Source organism: Lissotriton vulgaris, chromosome 12, assembly GCF_964263255.1.
Source record: "Lissotriton vulgaris chromosome 12, aLisVul1.2, whole genome shotgun sequence".
NCBI classification, from domain to species: domain Eukaryota; kingdom Metazoa; phylum Chordata; class Amphibia; order Caudata; family Salamandridae; genus Lissotriton; species Lissotriton vulgaris.
The window spans coordinates 175,175,690-175,201,545 of NC_141700.1; the positions used below are offsets into that span (position 1 = coordinate 175,175,690).

General features: G+C 41.6%; 1 protein-coding gene across 1 annotated transcript in view; it reads left to right on the forward strand.

Annotated features, from left to right (window-relative positions):
- The first annotated feature begins 1,745 nt into the window (after positions 1-1,745).
- Positions 1,746-25,856, forward strand: part of ZNF536 (zinc finger protein 536) — a 1,127,234-nt gene continuing 1,103,123 nt past the window's right edge. Inside the window, exon 1 of the mRNA XM_086947709.1 lies at positions 1,746-1,838. The gene's annotated coding sequence lies outside the window, so the exon portion shown is untranslated. The remainder of the gene's footprint in view (positions 1,839-25,856) is intronic.

Here is a 25,856-nt window from a genome sequence, read left to right on the forward strand (position 1 = left end):
AAATATGCTATGGCTGAACTTTATGCAAAAGGGCGGGAACAATGGACGTGTTTGTACATAAACAGCAACTCGGGTTCTCAAGTTGCAGTGCATTGCACGCAGTCTCACTGGGGTTAAAAACGCGCCCCGCTCCTCCATTATTTTGCTCAGAAAGTGCTCTTTTTGAAAAGTCATAAGGCTACTTCCTTTCGACCTGCTTTCCCATCGTCTCCTCTTTGTCGGCGCTGTCACTTGTAAAGAATCGCTCGCCTCACAATACCAAGTTCAAAAGAAGGGGAGACAGCCTCGGTTCCTCAGCGTATAATTGACGAACACCCCCACTGCTGCCGCCATTCTCCCCATAGAGATAGAGATATTATTAATGCCGCAGATATGCTAATTTCAGTTGAAGGGGGCAGCATGGATTTTTGGAATGCGTTCAAAGAGAATTTCATACACATCAAACTGGGAATTCAGGGACCAATCCCCAAACTTTTTTTTTTTGCTTACGTGTGAGAATCTTCCTTTCCCATTCTGTGGTCGTGAACACACTAGGTTTGGAGGGACATCGTGAGAAGTTTATAGTTATTTTTTCAGCATATAAGAATCTACTTGCATGATTTCAGGGAAAAATGCATGCAGAGTCAGGCCAGAGATTATTAAAACAAACTCACAAATACAATAATTTGGCGTGGAGGTGTGGTAGACTGATCTCACGTCAGTAGGTCAATAGTTACCCTAGAATGTTGCTAACTGATGGGCAGAGAGGAGCACACCTCCGTTTTGTTCTTTCCTCGCTCTTCATTCTAATTTCTTCTGTGGCAGGCGGAACTCGTGTTTTTTCACAGCATTGTTGGAGTAAACTGACTTGGAAATGTGGCCCCACACGTCCTGGGGGAGTTCACTTCACTCGCCTCTTACCTGAATCAATGCTCTAAGTGTCCCTGCGGCTTGGGCATTCTGAATAATCAGTCTCCATCGCTTCCTAATCATGCGTATCACACGGCTTCTCTTCCTTTTTTTTGTGCTTTTTTTCTCTGTGACCAACATGCTCCCAATGTCACATGCCAGCATTTTCTTTTAAAGACGCCGCTCGTTTGTGTGTTTTGATACATTTTCTCTTTATTACTAAAATCCTTTCACCCCATAATTGGACTCCGGACATTATATAATCCCCCAAACAAAGAATCCATTCATGCACTTTCCTTTTGTCAACTATGGGACTCGTAATTTATAATTGCATTTTTCCGTAAAAAAAAACCGTAATTAACCAGTCACGTTAAGCATCGATGTATATTGTTTCCGAAGGGCCCAACTTCGGGGCATAAATCTTTTTAAAGTTGCTCCCCCGACGTATGAAAAGTTATTTCTCGGGCGCTCGTGTCCCGCTCCACCGCCCCCACCACCCCAAATTCGAGTGTGTTTACCCCCAACCTTTAAGGCAGAGCAACTCGATGACGTTGCCTCTCTCTCTCCCTTTCTCTCTAAGTTTAATTACCGTATGCTAATTTCCTTGCCTACTACGTGATTAATTAAAATCATATTTTCATAATCATTTGGCAGTGGCATTGTTTTAACATTATCCGATGCCTTGTGTGTCTGTAAATACAGCGTTGAGCGGGTGGAGGAAGCAGAGCCGAGGACCTTTTATGTGTTTGTGTGCCTGCGATTGGCAACATAACTGGCTTATTTACATTAAATACGCCACAAGGTTACAGTGCAGATGAGCGTCATTTTATTGCTGATTACTTGTGCTAAACGCCGGCGCGGGGGCTGGCGAGGCTCGGGGTGCTGCCTGTCCACCGGGACTCGGGAGACTTTCCCCCAAGAAAGAAGACTTGGAAGAGTTTCGGGAGCAGGTAAGGACCCTCTCCGGGCGGACGCGGCGCTGGGTGTGGGCTGGGGGGTGCCGGAAGGGAGTCCGGGAAGCCGAGCCGGAGGCACGGAGCGCCGCCCGGGGCCGGGTGCCGCTGATTTGGGAGCCGGGAGGGCGGATAACAAGTGCGCTCTGGGCGGCTCAAGGTCAGGCTCGCGCTGCTGGAGGAGAGGGTCTGCCCTCGAAGAGAAAAAAAAATGGACGATCTGAGCAGGTTCTTAATGTGTCGGGCTCGGCTCATCAAAGCTCGCTGCCGCGAGACCTCCGGAGCTGCCATGAATTATGCCGGGATGACAATGGAAGGGCTGTCGCTCCATCCTGGGCTCGCGCAGTGAGCGGGGCCGGGGCTTTCCTCAGAAAGGGCTCTCTCTGAAGGGGTGCAGGCTTCCGGGTGCCCGGTGGATTATCAGGGTGCGGTGGAAGGCGGGAGGGGGGGAGCGGGTGCTTGAGTTCCCCTCAGAGGCGTCGAGGAAACGTTCAAGTCAATCGCAGGGACACGCTTCATTATTCATTGAGCACCGTCCTCGCGGGCGCCGCTTCCTGCTCTCCGCGCGCACTTTGGCCGCGCGGGGAGCGCTTGTGGGGGCGCGCGCGGGCGCCCCCGGAGCCCTAGGAGGTATGTCCCGCCGCCGCGTGGGGACAGGAGAAAGCTTGTCCCGGAGCAGTACAACATCCCTGGGAAGCGCACCCCAGGGCTTTACGGGGACTGGGAAATGACTCGCCGAGCCGTGGAAACAAGTGGAAATGACGGTCTGGGGCCGTTAAAGCGACAGGGCAAGACCGCTTCTGAGCTGTAAATAATGGAGGCCCGCAGGTCTCCGGGCCTTAAATAGAGGCGGTGGGGGCTGTCCGCGTCGGGGCGTAAAACAGAAGGCAAAAGTGCGCCGCATCCTAAAAGTTACAGAAAAGAGTATTTCAGAACTTTAAATAAGAAATGCGATTGCTGATCTTTCACGAAACGGGAAATTATGCTAACGCTACCATAAATGACAGCAACGTAAATTGAGTGCAACATAAAAAACCCCGATCGTTTGATTTGAAAGAGGCCTTAAAGGTAACTAGAAAAGCGGCATCCGAGCTTTAAAGTGACAGGAACCAAGCTGTCTGTAGAGGTTAAATAGAAGGCAAATGATCACTGCCTCTCAGCCTTCAACGAAGGGCAGAGGATGTCTCTCATCCTTATAATAAAGGGAATAACCTGATCAAGCACATCTTATCGATATTCACACCTGGCAATTCGAGGGGAATTCCGCTCTGTGTAGAGTGTTATTTCCCGCGTCAGTCAGGCTGTAAAATCACACCAGGCACACACAACAACTTTCGCCATCACCATCAGCAAGTAGGGTGCTGGTACATGACTGGATACAACTCAGGAGGCAGGTGCGGTGGGTAGAAGAGGAGTGTGAAAGGGGTGAGAGAGGAGCTTAGTGATAGGAGGGCAGGGCTATTTTGAAAGGGGGCAAGGGATCCCAGATTGGACAGGTGTGTGAGAGAGAGAGAGAGAGAGAGAGAGAGAGCAAAGGTGTATTGGGGAGGAGTGGGTTACTTGGAAGAGCAAAAGAGTTTCAGCATAACTGTGTATCCAGGGTAGTTAAATGTCATGGGCGAGGGTTGGATTTCAGGGAGTAGGGGCTTTTTTTAGTGCAGTGGTAATTTGGGGAGAAGCTGTGTTTGTCATGTGAGCAGGACAGAATGGGAACCCAAAGCAGCCCTGGCACATTTTGTCAGACGAGCCCCCGTACGTTGCATCACGAGTGAGCACAGTGAGCGAGCTCAACCACTACAAGAACGATTTGGGGGTGTTCTCCCTCCAAGAAATTTGGGGGAAATGGCAAAAATAGTGCTTCCTACAACACATTTTAATTATATTGTTGATTTTAATAGCTTTTAAAGCATGGTAAGGATGACCGTATAGTGCACCAGGATACAGCAATTATTATTGGGGCCTTTTAATGGACCCCTCACTATCACCTTGCAACAGTGCCCCTTATCTCTACATAGCCCCTATAGCACATGTTTTTAATAGTGCCTCTCATACCAGATTATGGTGTTGGAGTACTTGACATCAAACTCACATAGAGACAATGAATAATATATGTGTAAGTCAGTGTATAGGAATTGTTACATAAGACAAAGGGCACTACGAGGTCTAGGCATTTTTTAAGAGTACTTGTGCTGGAGTAGCACAAACAACAGGATTCAACATGTAACACAGTGGTTAGGGTTACATTTACTAATACATATTTATTTCTACTCGAACAAACCCCTTTAAGCAATATTAGGAAAATGAAAGACTGAAAAAAACATAACTTTCTAACCTTTAGCATGCGGTTTGACTATTGACAGTTTGCTGTGCTAATTTACTATTGTTAGTTATGAACTACACAGTAACAAAAGGATATCTGTGACAAAAGTAGTTACCCACAGAGCTATGCACATAAGATACACTTGTGTGATCTGGTGGTTCACATTCTTTGCAGCAGGCATATTAACCATCTGTGCTACTTTAGGTGAGTCAAAACTGCTGAATTGACGAAACATCAGCTCATCAGCTCACTCCAGCAGGAAGATTAATCACAAGAGATACCTTGAGATTTTTATTATTGCCTTAAAAGTACTCAATTTATACACAGAACTTTGCAGCAGGAGCTTTTATAACTATACCATATTTAAAAACACAGGGAGGCTGGAAACAAAAGTATGCGCTGTGTGGACTATGCTGGTCTGCTGATTTTGCTTCTGGGGACCAACACTACAGCACTGCTGCAAAGTCACCCATCCCCAGTAACAAAAGCAGTCCCCCAGTAACAACACCAGCTTCCCACCCTTCCAGGGAAATACCTGATGCCTGGTATGACCAGTCTTGCCTTGCATTTGAGGTATTTGAATTGTACACATTACCGTCTAAATCCCCTCTTTGGTGCTGCTGAAAAAAGTGAACAGTTGAACACAAGAAGGGAGGTAATGGACAGGAGTGTAGTTTTGGCGAATGGAGGGGAAGAGTGTTTTATGGAAAGAGTAGTGTAGGCAAGAAAAGATGGTGATATTGGTGAAGCCTGTGTCATGTGACAGAATAATATTCATGATAGAAGGAGTGTCATAGGAGAGAATTGGGGTGAGAGAGGAACCCATAAGTGTGCTGTGAGCATTTCGGAGAGTAGAGGATTTCTAAGGTGATGGTGTTGGGTTAACCCTTTTCATATGCTTTTGTAAGTTTGTCACTGCATGATTTTGCTGTTTTATATACATTTATAGCTATATATATATATGACAGCATTAACGTTTTGAACTAAAAAAAGCACATAAATTCGGTAGTTATAGTTAGGAGAGCTAACTATAACTTGGGCCCCCACAATTCACTGCTTATGGCTTCACATATTACATCACTCATGACATGTTCAATGACATCACTGATGACATCTCAAATTACATCATTCATGACGTCACTGATTATATCATCCACTGAGTGTGCTAATTTGTTTTATGGTTTACATAGTGGTGGGTAGCTTCCCTATTACTGCTCTACTAAATTCTGTACCTTCTGTGTCCTGCTACTAGGTGTACTTTTTTCCAAAACACACTTGCTGCTATGTCCTCATAGGTGTGTAGAGGTAATGAACACGTTATTAATCTGTGTATTGAAGAGTGGTACTGTGTGCAGATGGCAGTTGACGACTTGTGTCCCTTATAGTCTGCACAGGTTTTTTTGTTCTGGCGAAAATGTTTCCAACAGGGTAAAGGTTCTACATAAAATATACTATGCATTGTGAGCAGCCTTGAGTTATTTGACAGGATTGTGTTAGCATGACATTTTCTACACAACTTAGAAGACTTTGGGTTCTAGGTACTAGCCTATGTGCATGTGCTTCTTTTGCTTCAGAAGATGGACTATTTGTAAAGCTTTCACTACAGTAAGACGGTGCAGAAAGTATAATCTGTAGCACCTTCAGACCTTGATTATTGTAAGCAAATCGTGGCTTTTTTCAGACTTGTTGCTTAGAGTGTACCCTGTTGTTGGTAGGTACTTTTTAATACATACCCTGTGGTGTATTTCTCATGAGAGTTTGACCATCTGCATACAGTGTGCTACAGAGTTAACTCTTTCTATTTAGTAAACACAGCTTACAGTACACATTTTTTACTCATATCAACTTAATTTCTCAATGTAGGTTCTGTGACTGTGAGGGGTTTAATAGAGATAAAAGCTGTGTGTAGTAGGGCATTCATTTTGGAACAGACGTTAAGTATTTTTTAGAACTTGGCTTTCTCTGAACAGTTGTATAAAGATTGAACACCAAATAATAATTTGACCCTCTCTCGCCGCATTTTTGCGGTAGCCCTGCACATAACCCATTCTTTCTACACCTAAGGTAGTAGTGTCTGTGATAGCATTAATGATGCCTCCTATTCTTTTGAGCAATTTTCTACTTGCGTTCAGGCATCTAATGCCATAATAATTTATAGAGCAATATGTGCAATGATGTCATATGATGTGTTATCAGTAATGTTATAAAATATGTCAAAGAACATATCATGAGTGATGTAATATGTGAAGTCATTAGTATTGCATGGCGGGAAGGAAGTTATAGTTAGCTCTGCTAATTATAACTGGTGAATATCGGTGTGTTTTGTTTAATTCAAAACATTAATGTTGTCCCTGACTTATTCGCCTAACTATAATGTTATTCAAATCTTTGTTTTTTCAGTTATTTTCTCAGTTTAAAAAACAAAACAAAAGCAGATCCTCTGATCACACCTAACATTACTTTATTTAACCTTTAAAATTTTCAGTAAATTTAAAGGTTTCTTTTAATGTACAGTAATATTTTATTATTTCTCACAGAGAAGGGGAGAGGGTCAATAGATCTCATCTACCCCGATCCCCCTAATATAACATGATAACACCAAGAGGGGTAGAGAGAAGAGAAGAAACTAAAATATAGTGATAGGCATGCAGTGGCACAAGTTGTAGTAGTTGGCACTACGTGGCGGAAAGGAAGCAGGCACAACTTATGCGAACTCCCTTTGGAACAGTTGTGTTCTTAGGTGTTCTTCCTGCCCGCCGCCATTTCGGGTTCACCAATTTGATAAACTCATATTTGTATCCTGTGTTGGTGGGGATTACCTCGACACGTTTTGGATCTTTTTAGGTCCTTAAACCCCATCAATTGACCAGAGTAAGGTAAGGTGGGGAACCTGACTAGGACTGGTAGAAGTCCTGAGGAAGACTGACGTGACCTTCTTTTGGGGGCACAGTAAGGCGGTTGAAACATGTTGACACTGGCAGTTTAAGGAGGGGTGTTTTTGGGAACCTGATATTCTCTATAACACACCCATCCTTCACCATTTTAATTCTGGCTTTGGGACCCGTGAATAAAGGGTTCTGATAGGGCACCCATGAGCCAGTTTTAAGCACTTTCTTTGCTGCACCTTTTCTATCACTGTACCCAGTCACCGAGTATCACACACCCTGACACTACTGCTTTTCACTTTTATGTTGTTTGTCTTTCCCCACCCTATGCTCCATCCTGTGTGTGGCTAGGCTAGGGTGTTTTGTAAGCAGACCCGATGATGAAGCAAGTCACACCACACACATTTGTGTGTGAGTGAGGGCAGTTTTCAAAAACACAACTTTGGCCACTGCATGCCTATCACCCTGTTTCTTCTCTTTTTCTACCCAGTAATATTTTATTACCATATGTTAAGCCAACATGCTGCTGCACACAGCATTGGCGGTGTGAGGCCAGGGGTTGGCCATTCAGCTGGACTGTGGCCAGGCCCTGCGGCATACCCCCCACAGAGAGTTATGTTTTTAAAGGGGATGGGGCCAAATGTCCTACCTCCCTGAGCCTCGTTAAGCCCGTCAGGCGCTGGAGCCCAAGGTCCTTTTTTTATAAAAGGGGAGGGGGGCTGCAGGGCCCCCACCCTGAGGCTTGTTACGCTCTGGGGACCCCATCACCAGGGCCGATTTTGTTAATCAAATGAGATGGGGGCTGCCTGACCCCCCTCCTTGACCCTTGTTAGGCCTTGGGTGCCCCACCTCCATGGTTGTTTTCTTTAACTAAAGGGGAGAGGGGCCACAGAGCCCCCCTCCCCAAACCATTATAGGCTCCTGAGTCTCGTTAGACCCTGGGCACCAATCCCCCAAGGCCTTTTTTTAATTAAAGGGGATGGGGCTGTGTGGCTCTCACCCTGAGTCTTATTAAGCCCTGGGTACCCCATTCACTGGGGCCATAGTTCCTTATTTAAGGGGAGGGGGTTATGTTGCCCCCTCTCTGGTCCTTGTTAGGCCTTGGGGACCCCATCTCCCAGGGACACTACCTAAAATAAAGGGGAGAGGAATCGCACAGCTCCCTTTTGACCCTTTTCAAGCCCAGTGACCCCACCTTCTGGCACCTGCATTATTAAAGGTAGGTGCCATGGTGCCCACCCAGGGTACCCACAATGCATTCATTGGGGGCCACGGGGACCTGTGATCCCAGCTCGTTTCCCGCATGCAGCCGGAGCCAACATTGTTCCTGCCTACAGGGAGCAGCTACTTATGCTCCTCGTTGTAGGTAGAAATATTTGAATCTGTTTTCCTGCCTGCATCATTGTGGGCAGGGAAACCAATCAAAAGTCTGCTCGTAGGTAGCATGGTGTTATCATGTTATATTAGGGGGTTCGGGGTAGACGAGATCTATTGACCCTCTCCCCTTCTCTGTGAGAAATAATAAAATATTACTGTACATTAAAAGAAACCTTGAAATTTACTAAAAATTTTAAAGTTTAAATAAAGTAATGTTAGGTGTGATCAGAGGATCTGCTTTTGTTTTTTTTTTAAAGTAAGAAAATAACTGAAAAAACAAAGATTTGAGTAACATTATAGTCAGGCGAATAAGTCAGTGACAACATTAATGTTTTGAATGAAATAAAACACACCAATATTCACCAGTTATAATTAGCAGAGCTAACTATAACTTTCTTCCCGTCATGCAATACTAATGACTTCACATATTACATCACTCATGATGTGTTCTTTGACATATTTTATAACATTACTGATAACACCTCATATGACATCATTGCACATATTGCCTATAAATTATTATGGCATTAGATGCCTGAACGCAAGTAGAAAATTGTTCAAAAGAATAGGAGGCATCATTAATGCTATCACAGACACTACTACCTTAGGTGTAGAAAGCATGGGTTATGTGCAGGGCTACTGCAATAATGCGGCGAGAGAGGGTCAAATTATGCAGCAGGGTTGATTAATTTATGCAGCAAGAAATGCTAAATGCGGCATAATGTGTCACATTTTGTTATAGTATTACTTTGTACTTTTTTACTTGTTACCACTGTCTAGGCATTGGGTGCACCTTATTAGTCACAGTTTAACACCCAAATAGAACAATAGGCAACAGAACGGTGACCAGTCAACCTTTGCAAAAAGCCCTCCTCTGTGCTGCAACATGTGCCACTGCTTTTTTAGTAACTTTTGAACTTTTTGAGCTAGAAACTCGTTTTTTTGTTAAAATTTGCAGATAATGCAGCAGATGATGAATTGTGTGGCAAGTGCGGCAAATCTATTATTGTGCGAAAATCGAGTCTAAGTATAACGTCCCTGTAGCCTTTGTTTTTTTTAGTGAAATCCTATGTTAATTTTTTTTGATTCCTAATTATAACCTGTCACATTTGATAGTGGGTGTGTGAGTGGCTGTGTGGGCCTGTGAGTGCCTGAGTGAGTGGGTGTGTGGGTCTGTGAGTAGGTCTGTGAGTGCCTGAGTGAGTGGGTGTGTGAGTGTCTGTGTGGGTGTGTGAGTGGGTGTGTGAGTGGCTGGTTGGATAAGTTAGTGGCTGTTTTGCACAGTACCTGCCTGTGTGACTGGCTGTATAGGTGAGTGAGTGGGTGTGCAACTGCTTGTATGGATTTGTAATTGGATATGTAAGTGGTTAACTGGATTAGTGAATGGATTTGTGAGTAGCTGTATGGGTAAGTGAGTGGTTGTGAGAGTAGCTGTATGGGTGAGAGGGTGGTTGTGTGGGAGGCTATATTAGTGAGTGAGTGGCTCGGTGAGTGGCTCTATGGTTGAGTGAATGCTAGTGTGAGTGGCTGTATGGGTGAGGGAGTGGGTGTGTGAGTGGCTGTAGGTGTGTAGGTGTTTTAGTGGCAGTATTGCTGGGTCATTTGGCTTTGTTAATGGCTGTATGAGCGAGTGAATGTGTGTGTTAGGGCTAGGTGTGAAATTCCGCTTTGCTCACAGAGTTTGCAGAGTTTTTCCCACTCTGTGCCTGTTGTAGCGCATGGAGCTGAGTTTTTTCTTTGCTCGACAACGTTAAGTTGGAGAGCGAGGAACATCTTACTCCAGACCACCTTCCGGTGAGATTACTCAATGCGGGTGGTGGCGGATGGCCGCTACCACTCGTTTCGAGAAACCTTCCATTCATGTTGAGGAAAGTGACTCTCGAATAGAACACCTACTTGAGCAACAGAAAGAAGTAGCTCCCCCTTGCACTGTGCATGGTGCCATTCACACTGATTGTCTAGCGTGGGACAAACACCGAGTGCAAAAAATAAGCATGAATGGTGCGACCTGACGCACTACGTCGCTTGTGGAATCTTGTGTAGCACAGTGGAGTTTTTTGGTCCTACACAGAACTCCATGAACTCCACCCAGGCCTAGTGTGTGTGACTTGGTAATGGGTATGTGAGTGGTTGTGTTGGTGTGTGAATGGCCATATGAGAGTTTGTATGAGAGTATGAGTGGGTGTGTGAGTTGGTCTGTGAATGATGTAATCAGTGATGTCATTTGCAGTCATAAGCAGTGGATTGCGGGGTAGTAAGTTATAGTTAGCTTAGGTAACTATAACTGCTGAATTTCAGTGGTTTTGCACAAGTGAAATCTGAGCCAAACTATAACGTCCCTGTAACCTTTGTTTATTTCCTTGAATTCCTATTTTTTATTTTTTTTATTCCTAACTGTAACCTGTCACCTTTGATAGTGGGTGTGTGAGTGGCTGTGTGGGCCTGTGAGTGCCTGAGTGAGTGGGTGTTTGTGTCTGTGTGGGTCTGTGAGTGAGTGTGGGAGTGGGTGTGTGAGTATCTGTGTGAGTGTGTGTGTCTGTGAGTAGGTCTGTGTGGGTCTGTGAGTGCCTGTGTGAGTGGGTGCGTGAGTGCCTCTGTGTCTGTGAGTGGATGTATGAGAGGTGCTATGGATTTTGAGCATTAGCATACGTAGGGTATTTAAAAGGGAGAACCATGGACTCTTCTCTCACTAGGAGACAATAAGAAAGGAACCACTCATCACAGTCACTACACATCGCGTTGTGCTCCAATAGATCAACAATGAATTCACCTCCATTAAGGGTTTCATATAATTTTTCAATGTGGAATACGAAAGGAAACACACTTGCTTTGCCTTTGCCAAGCCCAAAAAGTTAGGATCGTTTGTGCTGTACTGAAGTGGAGCTTCAATTGGGGCACTTGCTATGTTTATATTTGTAATTGATCTATGGGTGACTGAATGCTAGTGTGAGTGGCTGTATGGGTGAGGGAGTGGGTGTGTGAGTGGCTGTATGGGTCGGTGAGTGGATGTGTGAGTGGCAGTATGGGTGGATGATTTGGTTTTGTTAGTGGCTGTATCAGCAAGCGAGTGTGTGTTAGGGCTGGGTGTGAAATTCTGCTCCGCTCACAGAGTTTGCAGAGTTTTTCCCACTCTGTGCTTCGTGTAGTGCACAGAGCAGAGTATTTTCCTCGTTCAACAACGTTAATTTGGCGAGCAAGGAAAATTTTACTCCAGACCACTTCCCGGTGAGATTTCTCAATGCGGGTGGACGTGGATGAACGCTACCACTTGTGACACGAAACATCCCGTTCATGTTGAGGAAACTGCAGCTCGAATAGAACATTACTTGAGCAACAGAAAGAAGCAGCTCCCCTTTGCACTGCGCATGGTGCCATTCACACTGATTTTCCAGCGTGGGACAAATACCCAGCGCAAAAAATCTGCATGAATGGTGCGACCTAACGCACTCGGTTGCTTGTGGAATCTCGTGTAGCACAGTGGAGTTTTTTGGTCCTACGCAGAACTCCATGAACTCCACCCAGGCCTAGTGTGTGTGTGTGACCTGGTGAATGGGTATGTGAGTGGTTGTGTGGGTGTGAGTGGACATATGAGAGTCTGTATGAGGGTGTGAGTGGGTGTGTGAGTTGGTCTGTGATGATTTAATCTGTTATGTAATTTACAGTCATAAGCCGTGGATTGCGGGGTAGTAAGTCATAGTTAGCTTAGGTAACTTTAACTGCTGAATTTTAGTGGTTTTGTACAAGTGAAAGCTGAGTCAAACTATAACATCCCTGTAACCTTTGGTTTTTTTGTGAATTCCTATGTTTAATTGTTTTTATTCCTAATTGTAACCTGTCACATTTGATAGTGGGTGTGTGAGTGGCTGGGTGTGCCTGTGAGTGCCTGAGTTAGTGGGTGTGTGAGTGTATGTGTGGGTCTGTGAGTGGGTGTGTGAGTGAGTGTGTGAGTGGGTGTGTGAGTATCTGTGTTAGTGGATGTGTGTCTCTGAGTGGGTCTGTGAATGTCTGTATGCGTCTGTGTGAGCCTGTGAGTGCCTGTGTGAGTGAGTGTGTGAGTGCCTGTGTGGGTATGTGAGTGGATATATGAGAGGTGCTATGGAGTTTGAGCATTTGCATACTTAGGGTAGTTGAAAGGGAGAGCCATGGACTCTTCTCTCACCAGGAGACAATAAGAAAGGAACCACTCATCACAGTCACTACACATCGCATTGTGCTCCAATAGATCAACGATTAATTCACCTCCATTAAGGGTTTCATATAATTTTTCAACATGGAATACGAAAGGAAGCACACTTGCCTTGCCTTTGCCAAGCCCAAGAAGTTAGGATCGTTTGTGCTGTACTGAAGTGGAACTTCAACTGAGGCACCTGCAATGTTTATATTTGTAAGTGCGCCCGTTGAGGTTTAATTTCTGTGAAATCAGCACCAGGGACAGAAGCAAAGATCTTTTTTCCCAAGAAGAGTCCCCAGTTTTTCAGAAAATGTCTACCGAACTGGAGTACTTTAATTTGTTTAATTAGTAAGAGCTACCTTGTTGGGTAAATCTCTTGTGAATATTCTACACTATAGCTGTTAAAGAACCACAAGGTGTGCATGTACACAGCTGCAAAGGTTTCAGATTACTTCTCTGTGCCATTTTCATAATTCCAGTGTAATAATGAGTACTATTCAACAACTATGAGTGACAATTTATCACAAGCAAAATCAAGCAACGAAGACAAGGGAAACATATAAATATCATAAATTACACCCATTTGAGCAATGAGGAACTCTAAGATAATCTTAAAACTGCTGCAAAGTGCCAGAAAGGAAAGGCACTGTGGGACCCAACTGTACCAAAGTCTGGACTGGTCACTGTGTCACACACTCACTGGCTCAGCAAGCTGCGGACACTCAGCAGCTGTAGCAACGAGACACTGACGTCTGTCTTAGTCACGACAGACAGATGCCGGTGAGAGGGGCTCTCAGCTGCATAACTGGTGGCACCGCTGTTACGAGAGGTGGCTGTGTGCTTTTCAAAGATCCTCAGCACCACCTGCTCAGCACTCCCAGACTCTGAGCTCCGCGTAACTGCCAAGTTTCAAGATTGATTATGTGCGACATTCTGTGATTTCCATGTAGTTATGAGTGACATTCAATGACCAAATGTGTGACATTTGAGTGACACTCTCAAGAGTAAAAACCAGCAGCACTAGAGATGAATTTCAGAAATAAAACCCATTTGAACATTGGTAAGCTCTAAAGAGATCTTGAAACTGCTGCAAAACACCTGAATTCAAAGGTCCCTTACCCATTGCCTCTAGCACATAAACAGAGAGTTAGGGGGTAGACCACCGTGCATCTTCCTGGAGTATCAATGAAAATACAAAACTGAGTACAGCAGCACAAGGAATGAAAAGTGATAGATAAAAGATCTGTCGTTTGGACATCACAGGGCTTCTGTCACACTTATAAGGAAAGTCATCCTTTATGGAAGAGGAAATCTCACACACATAAGTGTCATGCTTCATCATTGGCATACTCTCCCCACCCTGGTAGGCCAGTGCCACCAGAGTGGACTCAACCTCTTTAGAGACTTAAAGAAAGGAGGAAGTTCTTAGATAAAAACTTCTGGACAAGATAGGATCCTGACCTACAAAAAATACCTCAGGTTCCTTGGTATTTCACCCTTATTGTTGAGGACCCCAGGTATAACTAAAAACAAAAACAGGCGGGTATACAGAGGATAATGGCTCAGAACCATCTCTTATCTGCCAGCATGTTTCTAATAATTTTAGCCTAACAGGTCTGGGGCATTCTTCAAGGCTTATGACTCCCTTAACGAACCTCAGTGGCTCTAATAGCCACATAGACAATTGTTGCTGTAAATTGTAAGCTACCTTTATCCCTGGGACATAGGGAGCCGGCCCTGTGGGGTGGCGATCTCCAGGGCCATAATTAGCTCCAGCAGGAGGGTACTGCGGTACCCCCTCCTTTACTTTGCACTGGCAAGTCTCAGGAGGTGGTGATCCTCGGGCCGTATATGGCCCAGGAGGGTGGCTGCGTGGCCCCCTTCCCTCTTTTATAAATTTCATAGGCCCCAGTGAGGAGATAGTCTATGTGGCCCCCTTTATATATTGTATTTCAGCCCTGGGAGGTGGTACTCTCTGGAGCTTCAAACAGCTTCAAACAGTCCTTGAGGGGGGTCCACACGACCACCCTCCATTTTAAAATTATTGGCTTCAGGAGATGGTTGTCCATGGGGCTCCCTAAAGCTCGTGGAGGGGGGTTCTGCGTTGCCCCACTCCATTACATTAATAAAACCCCATGGAGGTGGTGGTCCCAGGGGCTCAATAGAGCCTTTTGAGGGGGGAACTGCGCACGCCCCAGGACCTGGCCAACCCAGGGGTTATATTATTAACTAGGGTGGGAGATTACGCTTGCCTTTTCTTTGTTAATGTTTTACCAAATTTGCAAACATTCTTAAAACAAGGCTTTTTGACCAGGGCTAGGGGGTCAGGGTATATCTCCCCTCCCTTCCCCCCTTACTTCTTTAAACTTTTTTGTGGGACTCAGCTGAAGCTGTGTCACACAACTATAATGATGGTGCACTTTAAAAAATAAATTGTGAAGATACGGCAACCAGCGCCAAAGATATAGGCAAGTCAAAAAACGCTTTTCGTATGGAAATATGGTCCTAACTGTAACTACCTAATGGCAGTCACCAGTAGGTTATATATCCCACTGGTGGTTGCAAATTGGTCAATAAATGTTTTTTTGTGGAAATATGGTCCTAGCTATAACTACCTATTGATAATATATATATATATATATATATATATATATATATATATATATATATATATATATATATATATATATATATATATATATATATATATATATATGTATGTATATATATATATAAACTATTGGCTGTCGACAGTAGGTAGTTATAGTTAGGACTTGATTTCTATTGAATAGCTGTTTTTCAGTTGCCTATATATTTGGCGCCAGTTGGCAAATCTTCACGAAATTTTACCAAAAAATTGGATACTCACTTCAGCTTCTGTCTGGAAAGTTTTGGAGTAGCACCTCAAGCGGGGGCTGAGAAAAAGGGGGTCCCATAATGAGCTTTCCCCATGTTAATTCCCATAGGAGTATTGAACACGACTACAGCCCGAACTGCTGGACGAAATTACACCAAATTCTACAGAAATTTGTATTTCGTTCCTTAGATTATGCTTTTTGTGATTTGGTGTAAATCCAATCTGTAGTTTTAGAGATATTAACCCGGAAACAAATATGTATGTGTAGAGATTCACGTGTCACACTAAAGTCCTGTTTGACTTACCTATTATTAACTGCCAAAATCACTGACACACTCATATACACACTGAGACACTGTGGAGCTAACTGATACATTCACTGACACACTCATGGGTTCACTAATACATTCAGTAACACACTCACATAATTACTTCTACACACCCTGAGACAACCTAGGACTCCCTAATGCATACACTAACACACCCATGAAAACACTAATACATTAACTAACATACTCACACACTCACTCATGCACATTTACACACATCCTTGGACAAACTGATACATGCACTGACACACCCATGAATTCACTAATGCATTCAGTGACACACTCACACACTTAGGTCTACTTACCCTGAGACTACCTAGGACTCCCTAAGACATATATTGGCACACCCATGGACACACTGATGCGTTAACGGACATACTCACTCACTCAGTCATACACACACTGACACACTCTACAAGTCAATGATAGTTACAGTGACACACACATAAACTCACTGATGTATTAATTAGCGTACTCATTCAGTCACACTCTGACACACCCTAGCTGTAACTATTACAAACACTGACACACCAACGAACACACTCCTCCATTAACTGACATACTCACTCAGTCATGACACATTCTACAACTCACTAATTCATGCACTGACACACTCATGTACACTTTTACAAATTCACCCACTCACTCATACACACACTGAGACACTATGGGACTCACTCATACATAAATTAACACGCCCATGGACAGACTAATCCATTTGCCAGCAAATTCACATGGTTCCCCCCTAGACACCCTAGGAATCACTCATACATACACTGAGACACTCATAGACACACTCATGCATTCACTGGGATAGTCACACACTCACCTACGCACACTGAGGCTCTGTGAGACTCACTCATAAATACACTGACACAACCAAGAACACATTGATGCTTTCATGCACTCACTCACACACTGAGACACTTTGACACACTCTGATACATACATTAACACACCTTGACACACACTGATATATAGAGTAGCACACTCACGTGCACATATACACTATATTTACAAGAAATGAATAAATGCACAGCTCTTTTTGGATGCTATATGATTCTAAATAGAACCCTTAAAAAATTATAGTGTTCTTTATATTTTTTAAAGTTATAAAATTAAAGTACCGATAAGATCATGGTAAAAAACTCTTGTAAAAGAACTAGAATGAAAACAAACATATTTTCAATCTTAAAATTGACACCCCAAATTTCTGGATGATGTAATTCCACCCCAAAAAATTAACAGGGTTGAGAGTTCACTGTCTGTAAATATTCAGCAATGTACGTGACGTTCAAACCAATTGGCATATGACAGGGCACACAGTGGATGATCATTTGACCCAAATTAGGACAGTCGGCTTGCACTGTGATTGTAGTTGAAGTTGAAGCTCCATGGGCAGTTGATGTAGAAGTGGAACCACAAGTAGTAGCTTCCTTTTCACACATCATTCAGTGATATGACTTCTCATAAATTGTCTTCAAATGCTTCCACATGGAAGACGTGCCATGACTAAATTTCTTTGATGTTCCACGGGAAAGCTCTTTACTGCACATGGTGGTACACTTTACTATATTTGCACACATTTTCTTTTCAGCTGAAGGGATAGTAAAAGATCTCCAAACAGCACTCTGCTTTTTAGGTACTGGTGTTTCAACCTTTTCATCTTCCTCCAAAACAATAGGATTTTCCCCTCTGCATATTGTGTTGTTGCAGCCATTGGATCAGATTACCAAATAATATAATTGAAGAACTCCAAAGGCAGTAGTTTCCAGTATGTATGTTCTTCTGCTGTAGTCTTCTAATATAAATGAAATCTCCTGGGTGGGGCTTCACTCACAATAAAGTGTGGTCCCTAACTGACCAATGAAATGAGCAAGTTTCGCCGTGTACAAATGCGGCACCACAGTGCTGGTTGGCAGATCCACTGTGTCGTAGAACAGCAATTTGAGTGAGTTAAGCATAAAAAGAAATATGTTATGGTACATTGTACACCGCTAATATGTTTACCCTATGTCTACCCTATTGGAGAAATCAGAAATAGTATTCGATATAGGAAGGAATTCATAAAAAAAAAAAATTGGCACCCCGTTTTCTTTGCGATCACGTCATCAGAGTACAAGACCATTAAGTTGCGCCTGGCCAACATGTCTCACGGAAATCGCAAAAGTATGTGGAACTAAAAAAAAAAAAAAAAAGAGACCAACATAATTCCAATAATTAAAAATGTACCAATAGTTTTTATTTGAAAAAAATGTTTAGAAATGTATTTTAAAATATTTAAAAAACTTTCAATTTAAAATATATATATATATATATATATATATATATATATATATACAAAAGAAATCAAACTAGAAAAAAGTAGTGTAAATTAATAAAAAAAGTAATGAAATTATAATATATATTTTTAGAAATTAGTTGTAAACAATACAAGTATGCAAAAAAGTTGTAAAAAACACCTTTAAAAAACATTGAATTATTCTTGAAAAAACTGCTACTAAAATAGTACATCAAAATAGAAAAAAATTGATTGGAAAACATTTGTAAAAAAAATATATCGTGGGAAATTAAACATTAAAAAACATAGCAATTCACTTAAAAAAACAATGGTTATGGCCATTTTATAGTTAGGAAATAGAATTTAAAAGGACCTTAGAAATTTATTGGAAAAAAACAAAGGTTACAGGGATATTATAGTTTGGAAATAGAATTTCAAAAACCTTAGAAACACTGAGCTTTCTCTATTCATACAGGAACAAATGCTGCTGGATCCATCCCACTTTGGCTTCAGAAGCAAACATATTATGGAGTCGGCTCTGATCACATCCTCTGAATATGTTTGAAAAACCTTGGACAAGGGAGGCAACGCTGCCTTAATTTTGTTAAATCTTTCGGCAGCGTTTGACACCTTTAACCATGGACTTCTCCAACTGTCTGCATGATTTAGACGTTGGGGCGTTGCCCTCAAGCTCTTGCAATCGTTTCTCACAGATAGAGTTCAGTTTGTGGAATCCAATGGCTACAGTTCGTCATCTTTTATACTACCCTGTGGTGTACCACAAAGTTCGGCACTGAGTCCAACTTGTTTTAATCTATGTGTTACACCTTTAGCATTATTGATTAAAAGTTTTGGGTTCTCAGTTGTCTCATATGTTGACGACACCCAGATTGTTGTGTCGTTCACCGAATATTTAGATAGGACTGCCGAGTGCTTCATGACTGCATGCAACAGATCGGAAGCTGGATGTCTTACAACTGGCTCAAGCTGAATTCAGACAAAACCAAGGTTCTTCTCTTCGGTAACTGTGCATCATTCTGGTCTCCCAAATGGTGGCCTCAGGAAATCGGAGCTCTCCCGACTCCTGTCCCCAAAGTGAAAAATTTGGGAGTCCAATTTGACGAGAAACTTTCCTTTGTGGGACATGTTAATGCTATCAATTCCTCCTGTTTCTTCTTGTTCAAGTCACTCAGAAAAGTTATTCTCTTTATTCCTCTAGATTTGCATAAGGCAGTGATCACTGCACTCGTCTTCTCAAAAACTTACCATTGCAGTGGGCTGTTTCTTACAACCCATTAGAAAGCACTGCAGTCTCTGATGGCACTTCACTAGCTCCCGGTGAAAAAGCGGGTGATTTTAAAATCTTTGTGCATAGCCTTTAAGGCCCTTCACCACAAGGGTCCAAAATCAATCAGACAGCTTTGTTAAAAGTACACCCCATCCAGAACTTTAAGGTCATATTCTCTGGCTAATTTTATTGTGCCTAAAATCAAAAAAGCCACTTGGGGAGACAAGAGTTTTGCTGTGGCTACTGCCAAACTATGGAACTCAATGCCCCTCAAGCTAAAATGTATCAACAACCTACTTACCTTTTGCAGACTCTTAAAACATGGTTGTTTTATAATAAGTCGGGTCTTCATGTTTTTTCTTTCCTGGCTCCCTTTCCTATGTTTGGTTAAACTACTGCTTTTTCTGTTCTTACCTGCCAGAAGGTCTTTGCGCCTAGACACCCATGGGTAGTAGTGCGCTTTATAAATCACACTTTAATTTAATTTCATACAAACACTTATGTACCTGATCAGTCACTCATTCAGCCACTCATGCAACCTCTCATTCACCATTTACAGCCACTGACATACCTGCTCACTCACCCATATTGCCACTCATTCACCGTTGCAGCCACTTACACAACCACTCACTCACCCATACACACCCAGCCACTCACACCCAGCCACTCACTCATACACCCACTGACACACTCACTTGCTCACCCATGCAAAAACTCACACACCCACTCACTCATGTATACAGTCTTTCACATACGCACTCACTCTTCTATACATCACTTCCACACGCACTCAATTACTTATTAAGGCACTCTCACAGCCACTTACCTTAGTATATACATTTAACACTCAATAACTTTTAGAAAATACTCACAAAACTGGAGCTGTCATCTGTGATGTCAAAAATTATGTAATCAATGATCCCACTGACCATGTCATAAGTAATGAAATATGTGAGACATAAACAGTGCATTGCAGGGGGGTAAGTTACAGTTAGCTGAGCTAACTATAACTGCTGAATTTCTCTGGTTTTGTACGCATGCAATTTGAGCCTAATTATAACCTCCCTCTATCATTTGGGTTTTTCCAGTGAATATATATTCATTGAAATATAGAACGCAATTGTACAGTTGACCAAAAACATTACAGTATCATCATCCAAACTTATTATTAATATTTAATATTTTCATATTCATCCTGTTCCAAAACTTCTGTAGCCACCCCATTGATAATTTTAGTACATTGATTAACAATGACCATAATGTGTTAATGTATGTTCAACACAGATATTTTAAAGCATCAGTAGTAAACACCAAGTTTTTCTTGTCTCTTTTTGTATCAGGTGTTTATACCAGGTGCCACATGTATTCTCTGTTTCTAGACCCTTTTGCATTAGGTTCCTGTGTTTTTGTACATTCTTTTCTACCATTAATATGAGATCCTCTAGGCTAAGTCAGTTGGCTCATCTGTGTTTTACGTGCCTGTTTTGGGTACTACCCCCTTCTCTATTTCACATAATTAGGCCAACGTGCAGACACAAGTTGTAACAACATTTAAATATCACTAGAACATAATATATCATATAGGTCTGTATGAGGGGAAGGCGATGTTGAGCAAGCTGAAACTAGGCTATAGTCTGATCTTTCAGAAGTTAAAAATGAGACCCTTGCAGCTTTAAGATTTCAGGGCCTCTGGATATAATATCAATATATACCGCAAAAACTCCAGAAGACCACCTAGATAAGACTCCCCCTACTCATTCATTCATCACACAACACAATCACACAACACAGAGGCACAAACAAAGCTAATCTCTACAGACAAATATGGAAGATTAATCATAACACTGCAAATTGACACAACACACATGCATGAAATGCATCAAAGACCTCTTCAATGTGCCACATAAACAACATCACCACATTACACTACCCCATACTACTGGTTACACTGGCTACACCTCTCTTATATCAAAATCATACTCTTACTGTTCATAGGATAGCTATTGCCACTTAACTTAAAAATACACAGTTTCCAAAGCATATAATCACAAGAGGTGTCAGACTGGGGTCTGTGATTAAAATGTTTACACAAATAAAAATCAATCCAAGTAGCCACCATTGTTTCTAGGCTGTACTGATTGCTATCTGCACGATATACAAAAGGCACTAGTATAATGTATACTTTTCCAGCCCTATCAAATGTCAAAAGTGAACAAGTACTTAAACTGAGTGTCACTGTTTGAGCTTGAGTCTCCTTTTTGTACAGCTTTTCACAGCCCCCTCATCACCCATGTTGTGATCTACCTGTGGGTGAACTGCTTCCTTTTCCACACCTAATTATAAGAATCATATGGTGTGACCACATTCTGAGTATGTCCACCACCTGATACACAAAAGGTGATGGAAAGAATGCTTGCAATTTGTCTAACCACTGGCAATCGCTCAGGGTAGCATCCCAGCCCATCGTTCTTTTGCTCATCATGCGACCTCAGTTTAGACCCAGCTATATGAAATCAGTCTTGGCACTGACACTTGAACAGTTCCGCCTGCACTCCCTGAACCGGAACACAAGCAACCCAAGTCTGGTTTCACCATAGTTGTGAGCTCATCAGCTAGTTACAGCTTTGTTCCAGTGACTTAGTGAGCATGGGACCCAGTTCTGGGCATATCCATGCCGCTTAGGGTGGTACATGAAACACACAAAAGGCGATGGGAAGAATGCTTGGATTTTGTCTAATCACTGGCAATCGCTCTGGTAGCATCCCAACTCATTGTTCTTTCGCTTACCATGCCACCTCAGTTTGGATGCAGCCATATGCACATTATTCTTGATCCCCTGCTCCTCATGGGACCATGGGAAAAGACTGAACATGCTCTAGGGTTGACTTTTCTTTGGTTACAACTGTTGATTAAACTTTTCTGCAGGGTCATCCCAAACTGTTTTCCTTCACCCTCCTGTTTTCTGAACCCTTTTTTGTTGGTTGTTAGGACTCTATGCACTTTACCAGTGCCAATTAGTAGTAAAGTGCTTGTGCTCTCTCCTTTCAACATGGCGAAATTGGCTTACACCCAATTGGTACATTTAATTTACTTGTAAGTCCCTAGTAAAGTGGTAATACATGTACTCAGGGACTATAAATTAAATGCTGTAAGTGGGCCTGCACCATTGATTGAGATAGTAAGTCCCCCACCTAAGTAGCCCTTTAAAACATGTCCCAGACCTGCCATTGCAGCCTGTGTGTGCAGGGTTAAATTGCCATGTCACCTAGCAAAAACACATTTTGCCAGGGTTAAGAGGCTTAAGCCTTCCCTTTTAATATATATGTTACCCTTAGTGTAGGCCCCAAATAGCCCATAGGACAGGGTGCAATGCAATTAAAAAGTTGGACCTGTACTGTTACCGTTTTTACATGTCATGGTAGTGAGAAAGTCCAAATTCGTTTTTCAGTACTACAGGCCTTTCTGTCCCGTAGGACAACATTGGGTTGCCTTATTACATTTAATAAGTGCTAACCTTTCATTGGGAACAGGTAAACCTTTCATGTTTGGTGTCTGAGAAATTGTAATAAAAAATCCTCTTTAATGCTAAAGTCGGAATTTTAGTTACAATTTTAGAAATGTCTCTTTAAGAAAGTTGTAACTGTAGCAAATGATGGGCAGAATGCTGAATGATTCAAACATCCTCCCCCAGTCAAGAGATCTGGGTTAAATCCATCGTTCTTTTGCCCACTACGCCACCCCAGTTTGGACCCAGCCATATGCAAATCAGTCTTGACCCTGTGCCTCATGGGAACAGTCCAGACCGAACTGCCAAGCCAGGTCCTCTCTGGACCGGGAACAAGCATCCTGGGACCGGTTTTGGGGTATGTCACCCTTCATCAGCCAGGCTAGCTTGAAACCAGTGTCACAGTGAGCAAGGGACACACATCTGGGCATACCACCTTCAAAACAGCACTAAACCTGTACCACTGCCTCCTGAAAGAAACAAAGAAGAACGTTGAAGCCAGCACAAACCACAGCAAGGAGCTCTTTACCATCGTGAAGGAGTTCTCCAACCTCACAGCCACCGGGAACAACATCACCCCCTCCCAAGAACTGTGTAAATCACTGACTGACTTTTTCCATGACAAGATCTCAGCCATCTATGAGAACTTTAAACCTCAACACTCCACCACTAACAGCATCAGCCTACTCACACCCACGACCACTGAACACCTGTTCACCCACTGGAACCCTATCACAACGCAATTTGCAGGAGGCGCCTGTCATAGTGCGCTCACAAAGTTCAAGTCGCTACCCCCACTAAGAAGACTTGCAAGGAGAGAGACAACTTAGATTGATTATGGTTTAGCCAAGGTGTAGACCTTTACTTTTATTTGCACAGCATCAGTGATAAAAGAGAGCCATAGTTAGAAGGCATTATAGATATGAGAGTGCAGTACATAAAATCAGCAAAACCGATTAAAGAAACCAAGAATGTACAAGCAGTAATTACATGCAATACAATCACTATCTCCGCTTTCTATTAGAGTGCAACACTTCAGAAGGCTCAGTGCCAGAAGGCCCCTATTCTTTATCCATCACCCTGCCCTCCACCAAGGGCATCCCAGAATGGTCAATACCCGTAGTTCCATGCAAACACATACACCAGGATGGTGCTGAGACTGAATATTGAGTAAGAAATGTCGACTTTCACAAATATCGAGTTGGAAATATCGAGATTCAGAAATATTTACAGCAAGAATATCATGTTCAAGAATATCGAATTAAAGGTAAGAAATATTTTTTTTAAATATCGAAGTCATTAATATTGTTTACAAAAATATAGTTGTTTAAAATATTGATTTTTTAATTAGTGTTATGTATTTTAGGTTATATTTTAAATGTATGTCATTTATTTTTTTGTATTGTTTATGTTTTTTCATATATGTGTTGAATTTTTAGTAGTTATCAATTGTATTTTAATGAAATTTTACGTCTTTTAGCTCTGTAGCGGGTTGTGGGTTTATAGGGGAATAGGGTGAGAAGTAGCTTAATTACAATAAATTAATGAATATTTTTTATTTATTATATTTAGATTTTATAGTGTTAATTGTGGAAAGTAATTAATTTGTAATTAATTATTAATTAATTATTATTTGGTTGTTAATTAATATTAATTAATTGATTGACAATTAATTATGGAAGTTGGCTAATTAATTTTAGGTACTGGTTGTTGAGCTAATAGGGGTAAATGGTGGGAAGTAATTTATGTTTAATTAATTGATAATTAGTTGTTAATTAATTATGGTAATTGTGTGATTGTTTTTAGATGTGGGTCGTGGGGTTCATGGGGTAAAGGGCGGGATGTCATATATTTTTAATTAACAATTATTTAGTTCTTAATTAATATTGATTAATTGAAAATTAAATATGGAATTTGTAATTAATTTTAGGTGTGGGTTTGGGTTTAATAGGGGTAAAGTGTGGGAAGTAATTTTTGTTTAATTAATTAATATTTGGTTTATCATTAATGTTAATTAATTCATTGATATTTAAGAAGGGTAGTATATATTTGTTTGTGTGTGGGTTTTATGTTTTTTGCGGGTACAGGGTAGGAGCGAATTATTTTACTTACTTTATAATTCGTTTTTATATAGCATTAGTTTTTTAATTGAAAATAAGTTTTAAATGTGTAATTAACTTTTAACAGTTGAATTTTACTAGTGGTTTGGGGGATTTTAGGGGTAAAGTGTAGTAAGGTTATTAATTTCTATGAGTTTTCATTTGTTTTTTAATTAATATTTGTTTAATTGGTAATTAATTATGTTAATTATGTAAGTACATTTTTTAAATAAAAGTAAGATGTGGGTTGTGAATTATGTGGTGGTATAGGATAGGAAATAAAAAAAGGAAATTTTTGTAATAATTAATGTATTTGATTCTAAATAATTTCTAATTAAAAATATTTCTTTGCTTGAATATTTTTTATTTTATTTAATATAATATTTGTAGGTATTTGACATATGCATTTAACATTATATTATTTTTTTACATTTGTAATATTAAATATATTTGTATTTTAATTTTAAATATATTTGTATATTTTTCTATTTATTTTGTTTTTTAAATATTTTGCTGTTAATATTTTCTTTGTTTTTACTTTGGAACTGACTGGAGTGAGAATATTAGTTGTTACCCCTCTGCAATCCAACATTTTCCCTACTGTTGCACTTATTTGAGTGGGAATAGGAAATGTTATCCTGCCACTATCCAACATTTTCCCTACTGTTTCACTCACTACAGTGGGAATAGTAAGTTTTACCCCTCTGCTATCCAACACTTTCCCTACTGTTACACTCACTGGAGTGGGAATAGTAATTTTTACCCCTATTCAATCCAACACTTTCTCTACTGTTGCACTCACTGGAGTGGGAATAGTAAGTTTTACCCCTCCGCTATCCAGCACATTCCCTATTGTTGCACTCATTGGAGTGGGAATAGTAATTTTTACCACTACGCCATCCA